This window comes from Aptenodytes forsteri, unplaced genomic scaffold (genome assembly GCF_000699145.1).
Source record: "Aptenodytes forsteri isolate BGI_AS27 unplaced genomic scaffold, ASM69914v1 Scaffold296, whole genome shotgun sequence".
Classification (NCBI taxonomy): domain Eukaryota; kingdom Metazoa; phylum Chordata; class Aves; order Sphenisciformes; family Spheniscidae; genus Aptenodytes; species Aptenodytes forsteri.
This window is the reverse complement of record NW_008796181.1, coordinates 1,861,373-1,877,818: the sequence shown is the minus strand read 5'-3', so window position 1 is coordinate 1,877,818 and position 16,446 is coordinate 1,861,373. Positions and strand designations below refer to the sequence as shown.

At 38.8% G+C, this 16,446-nt stretch overlaps 1 protein-coding gene across 1 annotated transcript in view; it reads left to right on the top strand.

Moving 5' to 3' along the window:
• KMT2C (lysine methyltransferase 2C) overlaps positions 1-16,446 on the top strand; it is a 204,663-nt gene that overhangs the window by 913 nt on the left and 187,304 nt on the right.

Below are 16,446 nucleotides of genomic sequence, written 5' to 3'. Positions count from 1 at the left end.
CCCCCCCCCTCCGAGGGAGCCGCTCCTGAGGGGGCCGCTCCTCAGCCCCGGGCGGGCGCGCACGAGTTCCCGCAGCGCGCGTACGGGGAACCCGTCTTGCCAACGACCCCTTCCCCGCCGAGAGACCCGGGCGAACCGGCGCGTATGGCAGCTCTGCCGCTGATAGGCGTGAGGTGCCGAGCCAGGCTGGGCTCGGAGAGGCCTGGTGGCCGCTTCCGTAGAAGCGCTTGCTGCCGTGCTGGCTGCGCTCCCCGCGGGTTATTTTTGAGTAGGATGGATCTTGCCATGGCATACCTGATAGCAGCAGTAATAGGGCAAAGCTGGGCGAGCACATTTTGAGCAGAAACGTAATGATTGTTAGCAAAATAGCCTCTGAGCTGTGGAGTCTGTTGGAGTCTCGGGGTTTCAGAGTTTGTTTCCCTTTGTTTTGAAGAGACGCTTTCAGTTTGACACCCCTTGAGTATATTTAACCAGGTGAGTTGCTGGCGCTTCGCTGAACGCCCACCCCAGACCTCACCGTCAGTTTCTGAATCAGAATCATTTAGGTTGGAAAAGACCTTGAAGATCATCGAGTCCAACCATAACGTCACAGTGGAAGTCCAAAACTCTAGCAAGGGATTCTGCTGGGCTGGACCTAAACGCATGCAAAGACTATGCTTTCCTCTATTATAATTTGTTTTTACAAATATATTTTACATAAATATTCCACGACAGAACTGTCATTAGTTTGGGATACATGGAATTTTTTTTGTTGTCATTGATGGAAGTTTCCCTTCACAGATTTTAATGTTCACCCCCTGGTTTTGGTGGAGATGCATTGTTTGCAGCTCCCTCTTTTAATTATCTTACGTATTCGCTTGATACAAATTTTCATACAGCAATAGTTGAAAGTAGTTGGCAAACGTATACATGCAGTAAAGTTCTTAGGTTCATCTCCTTTACGCTTAGTTTTACATACTTTGGTTTTATTTATACATATAGAATTCAAACCTTACATAGGAAACCTTTGAATATTTTATTTTAAAAGAAGTTTTAGGAAGAAAAATGCAAATACAACTGAAACGTACCAGTCTGCACAAAAAGCAAAATAGTGTTATTTGTGAAAATTGACATATCTTGTAGGCCAATTTGAGGTTGAGTACACGCTCTTGATGAGAAGTGGGTGCTGAAGAGGTAATTCCTTTTTTTCAGTTAGGTTTCTGGTGTCATGGGAATATTGTCGACTAGTTTTAGGAGGAAATTAAATTTTCCTGTAAAAATGTGTACTTATGCTGACACGACTATAAGCGTTTGTGTAAGAGCTGGAAAAGAAATTAGCTGAGACAAAAATTAAAATGAATCAGTACTCTTTTTCTTCATGCTGTGATTGTTCCTGTCTGGTGTGGTGCTAAGTGTCCTTCTGCATCTTTATGGAAAGCCTGTAATGTTGGTAAAGGTGTTATGACATAAGTCATAAATGCTTTTAAAACTAGGATTTTATAAAAAATAGTTATTTTCTAACTTTCACAGAATAGATATAAGCTGGTCTTTTTTAGTTGCATCCATTTTGGGGAGAAAATGGTTTTATTTTGTAAGTTTTGCTCTTTACAAAATACTGATTACAATTAGCTAAGCAAATGCAGAAATAAAATAAGTAAAAATATTTTCTATTTTTTTTTTTAATGACTGCTTGGTCCTCTCTTCCTTTTCACTTTTGTGCTTTCCAGTTGGATTAATGTGCCTCATGTAAACCAGATAAAAGAGCATATGTCAGACCATTTTCTGTACTGTAATCACATGTCTAAATCACTATTAGCCAGTCAAATTGTTCAACCGCTTTATCCCATTATAGGAAATGTTCCACTGAATGTTCAGTCTAAGTGCAGTCTAAGTAATGATAAAACGAAGAGCCCTGCATTAAACCAGCAAAGCCAAAATAGAATAATTCCTCAGCTATGGATGCCTCCATTAAGGAACAATACCATATTGGACAGTGCTGTAGGTTGGCATTTTACCTTCTTGAAGGCCATGTTTTTAAGCAAATTTGATGAGTTATAGCAGACAGATGGAAAACTGCCTTGAATCTGCTTCTGTGAGATGCCAAGGATTCTCAGCTCTTCTCAGAAGTAGGCTTATGTTAGGGGAGCACAGGGTTCTTTAGTAGGATGGCTCTGCACAAGTCTCTGTCATCCTGCGTTTTACCTGGTTACCAGTAAAAATTCCAGTGGACACAGGTATGTATAGGGAACAGTTGAGGTTTCCTATAGGTGATGAACCGGGAATCAGTGGCGTCAGTACCTGGAGAGTTACTGATAGTAGATCATGATGCTAGAACAGCTTTTTATTATTGTTTGAAGGAATAGCTTCATGATTAGCATTGTCAGGAGACAATCTTAGGTGAACAGTTCATTTTTATTATTTATATTGTAATTGTGCCTAGAGGCCAGGGCACCATTATGCTACATGCAGTACAAAAGCATAAGCAAAGATTGCTTCTGCACAAACAATTTCTTAATTTAAATGTAAAGATAAGACAGCATGTAAATGTAAGAAATGTATTGGGAAAGCACGAGGGAGCTCTGAGAATGCTATGAGCAAAAGAACATGCAGAAGTTCAAGTGCCCTGGCTATCTCAGCTATCGGTGAATGATTCATAGGCATCAGACTTGGAGGATATATTTAAAGGAGGGTAGCATTGTCATCCTGAGGATTTTCACAGATAGCTTGTTTCCTGCCTGAAGTGCTAGACAAACACTCTTATTTTCTTCCTTACATTTTGGCAGCTGGGTATCTGTATGGAGCAGCGGTTCAAATTTAAGAGGTAGAGCTAGAACAGGCGAGGCAGAGCCTTGAAATTGACAGCAAGTAGGTTGTTCGTGATATGGTTCATCAGGAAGAAGGAAGAACACACAGAACTATAATCAAAGCAATGAACGAGGAAAATATTTTTGTAGTATCACCTTTCAAATGAATTTAAAAGGTGGAGAGATTGCACTTATGAAAGCCAAAAAAAGAGAATAAAGTTGTGTTACTGAAGATACAACGTGATGTAGGAAAAAGAAACTTTCAGGTGCGTGGTTAAAAAAGAAGTCTTGCTGATATTGTATAGGAAAAATGGAAATAATTAGGGGCCATCTCATCGTATGGCCTGAAATCTTGGAAACTTAACTCCTGTACTTGGATTATACCTCAACTTCCAGGCTATGGACCTGAAGGGTAGGAATGTGGTCAAAAAGAAGTTGCAGGGGAAGAGTATTGGTTCCGTTTTAACTATATTGTCATTGTATGAACAGCTGGTTACTCATGAAAATGTATCAGAATAGTATTGTACAGGTGCAGTAAACATTTTTGTAATCTATTTTAAGTACTAGAGCTTTCTTAATCTATACAGGTTATAAGCAGCACAAACAGATGTGTCTTCTTAGCAAAAATTTAGTAGCAGAAGTGTCGTTGATTGTGATCATAACAATTACTGTAAGTCGGTATCTAAGCTCATTTTAAATTTTATTTTCAGCATGCATCAGACTTCAATGTTTGTTACAAATTTTTTTTGCAAATGTGCATAGTTCAAAACAGCATAGGATAATTTCAAAAAGCATGACATTTGTGGAAAACTTTTTGTGTATTTAATTAGTTATGTTTTAATTTTCATCCGAGTTTTTCATTACTTTGGCCAGTGTAAGCTGCAGTAGGTTTCAAAGGCCATAGAGTTCACACATGCAGATAGTTTTGAGGACACGTAAGCATAGCATTTTTGCCAGGAAATGATTATTTAAGAATTTTTATCATTACTTTAGCTGCATTTGCATTAGAGTGGGCCAATATTTAAAGATATCTACACTCATTTCAAAAGAACCTTAATGTATTGGATGGATTCTCTTTATAGCACACCTTCTGTGTGATACTTGTATCTTTACTTGCCTGCCCTTTTCTTACTTCAAAAGTTCACATTTGCAAATGGAACATTTATGTTGTGTTCTACAGTAAAGATGTTCGGAAATACATGTTCACAGTTAGGGAAAGTCATTACTACCTGGCAAGATGGAAGTCTTTTGATGGGTGGGCTTTGTACAGCTGTTGTATGGATAAGGGTTCATGTATTAAAGCAAACAGCGGCCTATACTTCTGCCTGTACAAGCCACGTATTAAAATGTTTGGCCAAAAGCCAGAAGGTACATGCTCGATCACACGGTGTGAAGAGATGAGGCATTGGAGTGGGCTTCATAATCAGGACGTGACACTGGCTCTTCGAAGGTCTTCCTAGTCCACTGTCGAACAGGACTGAGCTATGTGCACCAGGGTCCCATGGGAACTTGGTGCCATTTTCTTCAGCAGCCCATGCTGCATTATTTCCTCCATCACATTCATATTACCAAGCAATTCCCCAACTGTCTTACGTAGTTGTTGTATAGGAGCCTGGCTTAAACTGCTCACCATGCTATTTTGCTCAGGAGGTAAATGATCTCTGGTAAATGATCTCTGTATTAATCTGTTGATTTTCAGTTCTTGATAGGACTTATGTGATGGATGACTCTGAAAGTTGTTACACATAGTGGGTTTTACAGAATTGTTTTGCCACATTATCAAAGTTGTTAAAATACTGATTAACGTGAAGTGTTGTCTTCACTTGTGTCTTAAGCGTGAGTGAGATTAGGCTTAATGTTGGAAATAGATATTTTTCTATAACCTTAGCCTACAGTTTTCACAATTTGAAACAGACTGCACTTGCAAATGAAGAATTCTTCGAGATTTTTTTTTTGACATTGCAGTTGTTAGTTTGTTAATGTTTGTATTTGATGATCCATTTAACTTCTGCAGCACTTGTCATGAGAGGACCTCCAAGAGCTATCAGACAGTATCATGACAGACCAAGTGCAATGACAGTCTGTGAAATCTCAACATATTAGGTATATTGGTCATAAGGCATGTCTTTGCAGAAGTAGGAATAAAATCCCAGTCTCTTGGTTTCTACTCTGAGCCATCTACACATCAGACATCTTTTCATCCTGTATTCAGTGACACAGGAGACTTTTCCCAGCTTAAAATGATAAAATACTTCAATTTTCTTGGCTTTGCTTGTGGATGTTCTTTTTTTTCTTGTTAGCGTGTTCAACTCCTACTAACTTCTTGTCATTGTTCTTTCATAAGTAATTGGAAATGGACATTTCTATTCTTTATTGTAATTTGAGTTGAGAGATGGTTTTCCAAGGCAGTTGGCTTGCTGAGAATAGGTAAGCTCTCCCTTGCTTGGGCTGGAGTTGTTTGGTTTTTTTTTTTCCTCCTCGGCCCAGCTGTCCCACAGTAATGCTGGAGGGGTAGTAGGGTTGTGTATAACTAGGGAACATAGAATTTCCTTATCCACCGCTAAGGATCGCTCCCTTATGCTATTATACACCGATGCTGTGGATTTAACTTTTTGAGAAATGTTGTCATAGGTACGCTAAAATGTTACGAAATGGTAAACAAGTGACTAAATTTCAAAAAATATTGAAAGCTTTTCTCTGTTCTATGTTTAATATATTTGATTATCAATTCATGCAATCTGCACAATTCATACAGTCTGGATAAATACAGATAAGCAAGATTTTACTGTAGCAAGAACTGTTTGCTAGGAACTTGCACTGAATTCTGCATTTTTTGTTTTCTTTTTTTACTAGAAGGATGGCACTAAACATTCCCATTCATGCCATTCCTGAGTTTATCAGACGGGGTAATCAAAGTAAGTTTGAGCACTTGCTTTAAGAACTACATTCAGTAAGTCCTTCTAGTAGCATTGGTGCTTTCATTCTTTCAAAAGAAAGTAAGATGAAGTAGGAAAAAGCCCTTAAAATCTAGAATATTTATTACTTAGAGAAACATAGGCAGTCAGTGTATGGAGTGCATCAGGTGGTTATTTTCCCCAAACACCATAAATCTTAAGCTGGTTCTGGCAGCAAAAAGAAGCAGCAGTGCTGCCCTCCCTCCGCTACCAGCTGTTTGTTCTCTCCCTTGTGCTGACCCAGGCATTTGTGTAGCCATGTGGTGAACTGCATTGGGAAACTGATCTGGGTTAAAACTAACCTGGCAAAGAAACGTGTTTGTGATAGCATGAGGGAGGAGGCCAGAGCAAGCGGCCAGGCTGCGGAGAGGCGGAGCTACGGCTTTTGGTAGCACTGCCAGCTTAAAGTAGTATCTGCGAAGCTATGGCCTTGGTTGCCTGAAATTTGAGGGTGTTTGGTTTTTAGGCTGACTCCTTTGAGTTCTTCCATATAGGAGTCCTTACAGGAGACTGTGAGAGATTTTTACAGCCTATAGTCATGTGTATGCAGGTTGGTTGTTTTTTAAAAAAAAAAAAATATGCTGTTGAGAGGCTTCTTCACAGCGCATAGACAGACGAGTTGTTCTCATCTAACCGATTCTTGCCCCAAATGTTGGCATTGATTAAATAAGGAACTTCGGTTCTCACTTTGATCCTCAGAATCATTCTTAAATTGAATATTCAAAGTACCCTAAAATAATAGTATAAGTAAAATGATTTATGTTAACAATAGTTTCTAGTATTCTGAAAGCTCCTTCCTACAAGTATATCAATATATAGGCATTATAATAAAGTAACACTAGATCTTGTTTCTTTCAGAATATTCTTCCCTTTCACATTTTTGGAAGTATTTTTATTAAATCACACATGCACCAAATCCTATTGCCAACCATTCCAATGTAAATATATAATTACTAATTGTCAGTGCTGTGTTTATCAACATTTGAATTGCTTTTCTTGAAGAAACTGCTGGAAACCCTATCAAACTAGGATGTCGTCCCCATCCCCCCCCGTTGGCTTTGGTAGGGGGGGAGAAAAAAAGAAGCCTTTTTTCTCTTCTGCTGCATTATTACTGACAATAAATTCTTGCCAAAAAATAGTTTTAATTAGGCTATCAGAAAAAAATCAGCTTTGGGAAAATTTACCAAATTTTAGATTTTGCCTATTATATTTTTATATTCCTTGGAGCACGTGCAGTTGAATCACTTGTATGGCACAGTAAGATACAAGGAATTTTTGGTAGCAAAGATGTGGTCCAAATGTGCGGTCTCTGCCGCTAAATGTTTACTGGCATCTTATGTGACTGTTCAAGAGTACCGTGTGGAAGCCTTAGCTAATCCAGAACGACTTCTGGAACATCCCAGGGTTCATGGAACCTGGGCTATTCTGATAATGGTGTCTACCCTCCTGTCTTTGGCAGTGAAGACTGTCTGCAGTGTTCTTAGTGAAAGTTTTCTCAACAAAACATGATAGGATGGCTCTGTATTGTTATTAATAAAGGGGGGAGCTGTGCTGTATTAAAATTTGGGAGATTTATTAGTAAGCCATTTCTTAAATATAGAATGTGAATTATTTAGGTTTTTTCCTGAAGTGTGGAGTTCAGAAGCGCAATGAAATTCTTTTGAATAAAATGAATATTTAGTTTTGCTATGTCGCCACAGATGAATGGAACTGTATGGCCAAAAATTACTTCAGGGTGATCTTGCTACAGATACACAACACAGAAGGATGAGCATTTCTGACAAATGGTTCTCCAGCTTGTTTTTAATGCAATTCCACTGCATCTCTAGGCAATTGGTTTCAGTTACTAATTTTCTAAAGTATAAAATAAATATTCTTTACTGCTGATTAAGCCAGTTTTGTCTTGTATTACTCACAGTTAAGACTCCGCAGCTGAAATGGAGAACAATTTTTATAATAAACTTTTATTTATTAGGAGATTGTCTCCTTTGTTCTGCACTGAACAAGCTTAACCTCTATAGCAACATAATGTTGACTAACCTGATTTATCCTTGAAAAGTTTGCTAGTCTTTATTAAGTTTCACTTGGTTGATATGAACCACTTTTCAAATTTATCAGAATGATTTTTATTAAGATCTTGTCCTCTGAAATGTTTATAGCCCCTGCCTCAGCCATGTGTCATATGCAACTCTTCCATGTGTGTGAATTTCCTCATGCAGGTCCTGGAGGAAGGAACTTTCTTGCAATGGTCTCCCACCTTGATTGAAAACAATTTGCAGATAAATACCCTTTGAGTGCTCTAGTTCATTGTTGCTGACCTGTCTTAGGGCAATTTCACCAGGACTGTATTATGGAAGATGATCACTCATAGTTTAGAGATTACTTCTGTTTGTTTCTGAAGTATAGTGTGAATTTCTTCCAGTCCTGCTGACTTGAACTTCCCTGATTATTTAGCCTAATAACAAAATTAGTTTTTAGTATTAGCTACAATAAATCTGTTTATGAATGCTGAAATACAGAGAACAGCATTTGATTCTGTTTTGTTACCTATTTGTTCTTCTTTAACATTGTTATGTACTGACTTTTGTGTTTTTATTCTTACTTCTAAAATATTTCTGAAACTTTGTTTGCCTTTTATATTGCACAGTGGTAATAATGCATGCTGGGCTTTTATCTCTTCTGATTTTTATCCCTGACAGTTTATGCTGTTCCTTTATATTAATTAAAATGCCCTTCCTTCCATTCCTAATATGATTCTTTCTAGTTTCAGACCCTCATTACTAGCTGCTTTTGATGCAGCCCGTGTTGTTCATACTATATGTCCTATCTCTCCCCTGCACTGGGTTACTTTGCCATTGTGCGTATTCCAGTACAATAACTGCCAGTTCTTCTTTAAATTGCATTCTCAAGAGACTCTAGCAACAAGTTCAAAGAATTTGTTGAAATTTGCTTTTCTCATTTCAGTTAATTGAAGACAAAAATTTGTTCTCCTTTTTCTACTGCTCTCATTTTTTCCCCTTCCTTGGCACAGTGAATGCTTCTCGTTACCACTTCCAGCCAAATCACTGTACACATTGAGATGTTTAAAATGGAGCCTGCCCTAATAGAGTGAAGTGTGAAGTAACTGCTCTTCTGGCATCCTCAACTTTGTGAAACAGTTGTCCTCAACATTTTCATGAACATGTTGGGCTGTTTGTTCTCTTATTTTGTTTTTCTATTAGACGTCTGGATGATGAAGGCCTCCTCTTACCCTCAAGATATGTGCTGTGAAAGCTTCTGTTAGTTGCTTCAGAAGGCTTATCATCTTCCCCTCATTTGGTCAGTGGAAGTTTTTCTCTCCTGGCCTTTCCAGTTCCTTATTCCCTAGTTCCCATTCTCTGTTGCTTACGGTTTTTGTTTCTACTCCAACTTTTTTCCTTCTCCTCTGATTTTTTTTTTCCCCCCTCCTTGTAATAAAAGCAAGTAAGTATAGTGTTTTTTTCTTACCGTGGCCCACTGGACTGCACGAGACTAGAACTTCACTTAAAAATGGGCCAGATGCTTTTCATTGTGAAGAAAGGCTTGGAAAAGGGAATTTTGAAATAAAATTCAAAATAAAGACAAAAGAACTGTTCATTTCAATTTCCTTAAATTTCACCATTTATAAATTGGGCTAATTCATGGCTGTGCTTGTGTTTTGTATTGATTAGTGGCATGGCTGCAGCTAGCAATAGCGTTTTGGCACCTGAAGCACTCAGCTTCTTCACAGTGGCCATGTCTGTGCTCGTAAAAAACCCAACAGGGAACGTTTGGAGTCACTGGACGCCATCGTCCCTCTTCTCAGATGATTGCAGTGGTTGCTTGCACGGTTTTGACCTGGGCCTGCCAGCACTCTTCCAAACGATTCTCAAGGCTGACCCAAGGGTTTGTGTGGGCCACGCACCATTCCCAACGTAGTTTACGTGTGGCTGCTTTGGGAGTTTGGGAATTAGATAGCATGGATGTAGGCTGTTCTGTGCTAGTCAGCCTCAAGGCCAACATCACCAACTATGTTTAATTTACTAGTATAACTATAACGGATGGTTTGGTTTTTTTTTAAAGGAGGAATTCAATGAAACTGATAGAATTCTCATCAGTTTTACTTTCAGCCTCCTGGGCAAACACTGTGCCACAGCTAATGTTCTCTAACCCGTAGGGATGTAAGTTTAGGAAGAACAGCTCATAGCAGAATTGCTCTAGAGGGAGCAGAGGAGATGGGATGTACAAGCCATAAGGCTCTGGGAAACGCTGGCTTTCAGTGCTACTTCAGTCTTCTGACACACAATTTTTCCTGGTTCATGTTTTGCATAATTAACCTTGCATCAGGCATCCTGGTAGAGATTTATACAAAGGAAAGTGCAAAACAGATTCAGTGGGAATTCTAATTTATTTTTCTGCCTGTGTCTTCCAGAAACCCTTTAGGAGAGAACTGGGCCCAGAAATGGGGGCTAACTCAGGAAATAAATGATCTGTAAGCAAGATTACTTAAAGAAATTATTTCCCTAAGGTCTTTCAGGTAGCAGTAAGGGTTGGCTCATGGCTAGCTATTCTGTCACCTCTTTTTGTAATGGAATGGGAGAGTGTTCTTTGTCCTGTTGTGTCCTGTGTACAGCTTGGAGATACAATCATTTCTGTTTCGAATGTGTTTGTTGGTAAAGAATAAATACAAAAACTTGGTAAATGGTCTCACATATTTTGTGTGCTCTACATGTGGTCTTCTCAGCTAAGGATACCCTGGTAGAACAGAACAAAGTACTGTTGGTTGTATACCTACTTTATGGACAAGCAGAAAATCTTGATCTCAAGGTTCATTAACCAGACACTGTCAGTGGGGGTTTAAATTACTGGTAACTTAATGTAAATAAATAACATTTTAAGAATATTTTCAGTTTACTTTTTTCAATATATGTGTCTTTTTTCATTTTACTTGCTTTAGGCTGTCTTGATGGGTAAAATGAACCTGTTTTTAAATTGTTAGCTCAACCATGTTATTTTAAAGGCTTTTTTAGACCAATGAGAGTTTCTTGTCTATACTTAGTTATCACGCTCACACTTCAAAAACTTGAAGTCGTAACTGTCTTGGACATGTATAAACTTGTTGAGTTGAAGCTTGGGCTCTCAGCTATCCTGTATCTTCTAAGGTGCACTGTTATCCTTGACTGACTAGAATTTGGGAAAGTATTGTGATAGATGTTTGTTAGCTGGCGTTTATCTAAAGACTATAAATGTTGTTAGATCAAGTTGTTGAGTTTTTCTGGGTTTGGGGTTTTGGTTTTTTTTGTTTGTTTGTTTGTCCCCCAATATGTAGCCCAAACTGAACCTGGGGAATATACAGCTGCATGGATGTGACCACCTCACGTGGTGTGGGAGCCTGTTCCGTAACAGTTACTAGTAATGGGCCTTGGGGACAGGGCAGAGACTGAATTCTAGGTCCCACAGTTATGCCACCTAGGTTTCTTTTTCAGCAGTATTGTGGTGGTCTAGTTTCTATCTGAATTGTTTTCTTTCAAAGCTTTAAAAGAATAGTCATATTTATTTTACTACTCTAAAGGAGCTTACTAATGAATAGGAGGAAGTGTACTCAAATTCTGCTGAAGTCGCTATGCTTACTCAGAAGAGAGAACTAGGTACCTCTGAAATGCAATTCAGAAGGACTAAGGTCTGAGCAGGGAGTTCCTTAGAGCCATCTAATAGGAAATACTAGATGAAGGGGTTCAGGTGCGATTTAGGCCATCTGAATATCACCTTTATGCCCTCATCTCTGTTGTCTGTACTTGGTTTGTTCGGGGCATAAGTTATTTCAAATAGGGTCCCACCATCAGAGTTCAGCACTGTGTATAATTACACAGCTATGTAAACAACGAATTGAACTTCAGAAATATTTGCAAACCGTTTGGGGAACTGACTCTGTTTGACCTGCTTTGAGCAGGAGGTTGGGCTAGCTGACCCTCGAGGTCTTTTCCAACCCGAGTTACTCTCTGATCCCATTCTATGAGCATCCTTTCTGATGGTCATGTCCATTATTTATGTTGTCCCCATTGCTTTTACACAGTGAATTATGTGTAATAACCTTTATTTTGTAGAAGGTGTTTTCCTGTGTTAATTCTTGAAAGAAAGTAGTTTACTAAATCTCTTTGTTTCATTGTCTGTGTTCGTTATTCCCTCTGTCATCTGATGCTTGCTTTATCTGTTAATTGATGTGATTCCACATATACCAAATAAATTATTACTTCCTTACTACATTTTTTCTTTTCAGAAATGGTGTCACCTGGCATTCCAGATTTTGTTCTTAAAGGGTATTTTTAAATATCTGGTAGAAAAGGGTAGGGCTATTTTGATTACTTCAAAGAAAATATGTCAGAATTTGTATTCTCATTAGATTTCCATCATGCGCTGTTGAAAACGGTTTTGTCCTGCCTGTGCTAGCAGCTAACAAAGCATGCAATGAGCAATGAGTCATTTTCTGATGGCCTGTGAGTGTTTAGGTATCGCCCATTTTCTACCTCTTCTCTTCTTGCATCTTTTCAACTTGTGGTCTATTTGCCTATATTGGTTTTTAGTCCTTTCTGAATTCATTTGCTCAGCCCTTTATTTCCGTTTCTGGTAAGCAGTACTGCGTTATTATTTCAGTTGCACAACAGAGTTTACCTGTACCAGCACTTAGTAGTAGTGCGAAATGGACACAGGTCATGAGACGCTTGGGCAGTGTTTCTATAAGAAAGCACCATATGCCATGCTACTTCAATACCAGGTAAAATAGTGCTGTTGGGAAAGTGAAGGAGTGAGTAAGGAAATTTGAGATTTCTAGAGGTAATGCGAGATTTAAAGATCTATATTTTTTATTTAAAATATTTTTTTCGGAAATGCTTTTTAACCTGATACAGCCTATGCTTCTCCATTGATATCACTGTTTACATGGCATTACTGGACAAGATCTGGTTTGTGAGCTCAGGCTACCTTGAGACGTCTATGCTGATGCTCTGTGGGAAGATATTGGCCATAGATGCAAAAGGGTACACTCCAGCTTGTCGTTCGGGGCTTCTACCTCAAATTCACATTCATCAGTGAATAGTGTAATGGTAGGCTTTGCATTGGAATGTCCTGTTCTGCCATCTCTGTCACAGGGATGGTAACCTTGAGCCTTTTCAGTAATATTTGCCAAAACTTGTCTGTCAAAGCCGTAAGAATAGACAGAATTTGATGCTATGTAGAAAGCTATTTCAATTACCTAACTTATGTTACTGTTCAAATTTTATTTCTAATAGCATGCTTGCTAGATATGACATCTTAGATGTAATGGCTTTGAATCAAATTTATAATAGTATGTTAACGTGAGTACATAGTTAATGCACAAAATGTGTTTCTTGGGTGTATGGTGTGCTGCCGACCTACCTTGGGTTCCAGATATGATCTGGTTCATGCTCACAAGAAGAGAGAGTGCAGGGAAGAGGAAAAAATATGGTTTGGAACCTTTTTTTTTTTTTTCCTTTTAGAAATGGAGTCTATCTCCAGAGACTGTCTTAGTACAGGTTAGAAACTAAGAACTTCCAACCCCCTTCAAATGCAATAAAAAAGAAGTCAGACTACTTCTGTTTAATCTATGCTTTGGCATGAAAAGCGGAATTTACAGAGAAACTGTATTCACAGAAGAGGGTGGTTCAAGTTGATATGTAGAATGGAAGCACAAAAGGGCACTAGAAGGTAGATTGCCTTTACATTTCAGTAGAATTGCCAGGCTAAGGAAAAATACTTGAGTTTCCTTTTCTGCTTGTTGTCTTTTTGTAGCTAGATACTTATGGCTTAATTTCAAGTCATTCTTATGATTCTATTATAATATTATTAGAAACCCATTGAAGATCTTGGAAATAGCAGGTCAGCAGAAGTTATGAAGAAACAAATGTTTTAAAAAGACAAACACATTTTTGTGCTTCTTAATATATTCAACTCTGTATGTTTTAAAATCAATGAAGTACCAAATCAAATGTATGACCTAGCTATTGTAACCAAATAATACCTCTGTTGTGAAGCCCGTGTCTCTTACTTCTCTATGTATTGCACCTGAAATTTGGATTGGAATATATTGGAAGTGGTGACATATCTATGTCTGAATTTCTCTCGGTTGCTGTGAAGTAACATTCTCCAAAAGTTAGAAATTGTAAATAGGGCCTATCATAAGCAGATAAGGCACACTTCGCTAAATGTGTCTTGATTAACTCAAGAGAGTTGTATCCCTAAGTTAATCAGTTTGAGTTTGGAAGAAAACATTCCAACATATGTATAAGACATAAGTTTTTATCTTAATCATTAAATCCATCGCTTCTGTTGCTTACAAAAAAAAAGTCTGTCTTAGGAGAGATGACTGATCCCATTTTTCCCATGTACATTTTCTTGGCAGAAGTGTTGGCTTAAACAGTTTCTGCCTTGCCATCCTGGTGAAACACGTTTGTGGAGACGTGTGAATCAGGGCAGGGAATCGATGCAGACAAAATTGCTTTGCCTTTTTTCAGTGTCCGGCCCTGCCGCTTCTTGCTGGGTTACCCTGTAGCCGGATTGGTCCCCTCGTCTGGTTCACAGCATGATCCAACATACAGCTGAAAGGGTGCAGTTCAGAGGCTGGGAATAAGAGGCACGGGGTGGGATCAGCTTCGATTAGAATTGCTGCCGAACGTGAAACCCTGCCCCGAGTTGTTCCTTTAACTCATTGTATCATCCTACTGAAGGCAACTTTCTGGCAGCTTGTATGGCAAAGTAGTAATTGGTCAACGTGACTGGTGCTGGACCATGTCTGACTGTGCTGTAGTAAAATTACAGTTTTGTCCTTACTAAGATTTTTATGGCAGTTAATGTGCTTTTACAGTAAAAGAACTAAATCTCACATCTTGCATGTGAGAGGAAATGCAGATCCATGTTCGAAGCTCTCAGGAAGAACAAGGCCAGCTAATACGACTTCATACCTGTTAGCTTGCATCTTGGGTCACATGAACAGCAGGGAAAAGTACTGAGAGTAATTTATTATCATTATTTTAACCAGCTATTATTAAATTGCAACTTGTCTTGTTTGTTGTCAGGTGACCCATTACCTGGTATGTTAAAACATGCATTTTTTTTACAGTGTAACGTGTTTGAAAGTATCTACAGGCCTAAGGTATAGCAGCACAAACAACTTCGTGAATGTACGGTGCGTCAGTTATGCTGCAGGGAGTATAATCTCAGAAGGTACCGCAGTAGTGTTGTAGTGGAAGCTTATATAAATAGGCAGTTAGGGGATAGCTGACATACAATAAACTTGGTGCTCTAGCCTCGCTTAACCTGCTAAGTATAAACACAGGAACTCATTTTATTTAATACGATTTGGAAAATACAGCATCTCTCCACTGTTGGGTATCTTCTTTGGTTTAAGAGGAGCTTATTTTAGTTAATCTCAGAATGACTGGCTAGAAAAATGTTTAAACTGTACAGAGATGTTTGTCCAAGAGGGGTTTGTCCTGGTTAAACGTAAAGGGCTAAGAGTGCTCAAGGGAACAGGCAAATTGATTCATGTCAGTAGTGGTTTAGCAATTCACCACTTGTTGGTTGGACCAAAATAACCAACCCTTACTGCAAAATAAAATACTGACATTTACCGTCTTTGCTAAGGTTCAGACTAACATATTTAACCTTCTTGTTGCAGCAGACTAAGTGTGCTAATACGCGTGGTTACCAGAGATGTGCTGATAAGCGGTAGCTTGATAGCTCCTTGTAGCTAAATATATTTGTGTCTGTACCTGTACTAACATGGCACAGTGGCTCTTATACAATAGTTACTTGTTACAGAGTGAACACGTGGAGATTTTTTCATGGGGGTGCTTTCTTTTTAAAATTTTATCTTAATCCCTGGAGAATTGGTTTGATAAAAACTTTCCTGTAGGCCGGGCACCTAGAGCATGTTTCAATTGAAAATCTAATGATAGGCAGCGTTGGTGCACGCCCTCTACCCGGGTAGATCATGCTGTGTGAATTGGTGTGGGGTTTGGGGTTTATTTTGTTCACTCTTAGAGATGAAATGGTCTTTTTGAGTTCCTGAGTGCATTTATTGAGAATTTCTCTAACCAGTATTGATAAGGCAATACTGAACTTATTTGCTTGTCCACAACAGAAGGTGCCCTAGGTTAAGTATGTCCAGTTGCAGCTCGGTGCAACAGAAGAGAATTTGTTAAAAAAAAAAAAAAAAAAAAGCAGATGAGTGAGAAAACAGATGTAATGCATGGCCTTATTTTTGTTCGGCAGATAAGTCGGAGTATTGTCAACGTGTCAACCTGTGTCTTGCAGATGTCTGATATTTAAACAAATTTTAAGAAAACTTACAGAAGATTGACATAAGCATGCATTACACAACAGCTGTTTTGGGGTTTTTGCGTGAAGGGAAGTTGAACAAAGGTAGTTGCGTTACTACTTAAATTGGCAGACCGATTGGTTTGCAAATATCTATCAATACAAGTGAAATGATAGTTGCGTAATGTTTCTTGATTTGTTTTTCTCCCTGTAGAAGAAAATTGGCAGGGACCATTTGGAGGATTAGGAAAGAGCCGTTTGTAGACGGACATTTGTCAAGCTTGCTTTCTTAGCTCGTCCGTTCCAGATTGGTTTTGGAGAAGTGTAGAGCAGCCTGAAAAATGTTAAATGGGGGGGGGGGGGGGGGGGGGGGGGGGGGG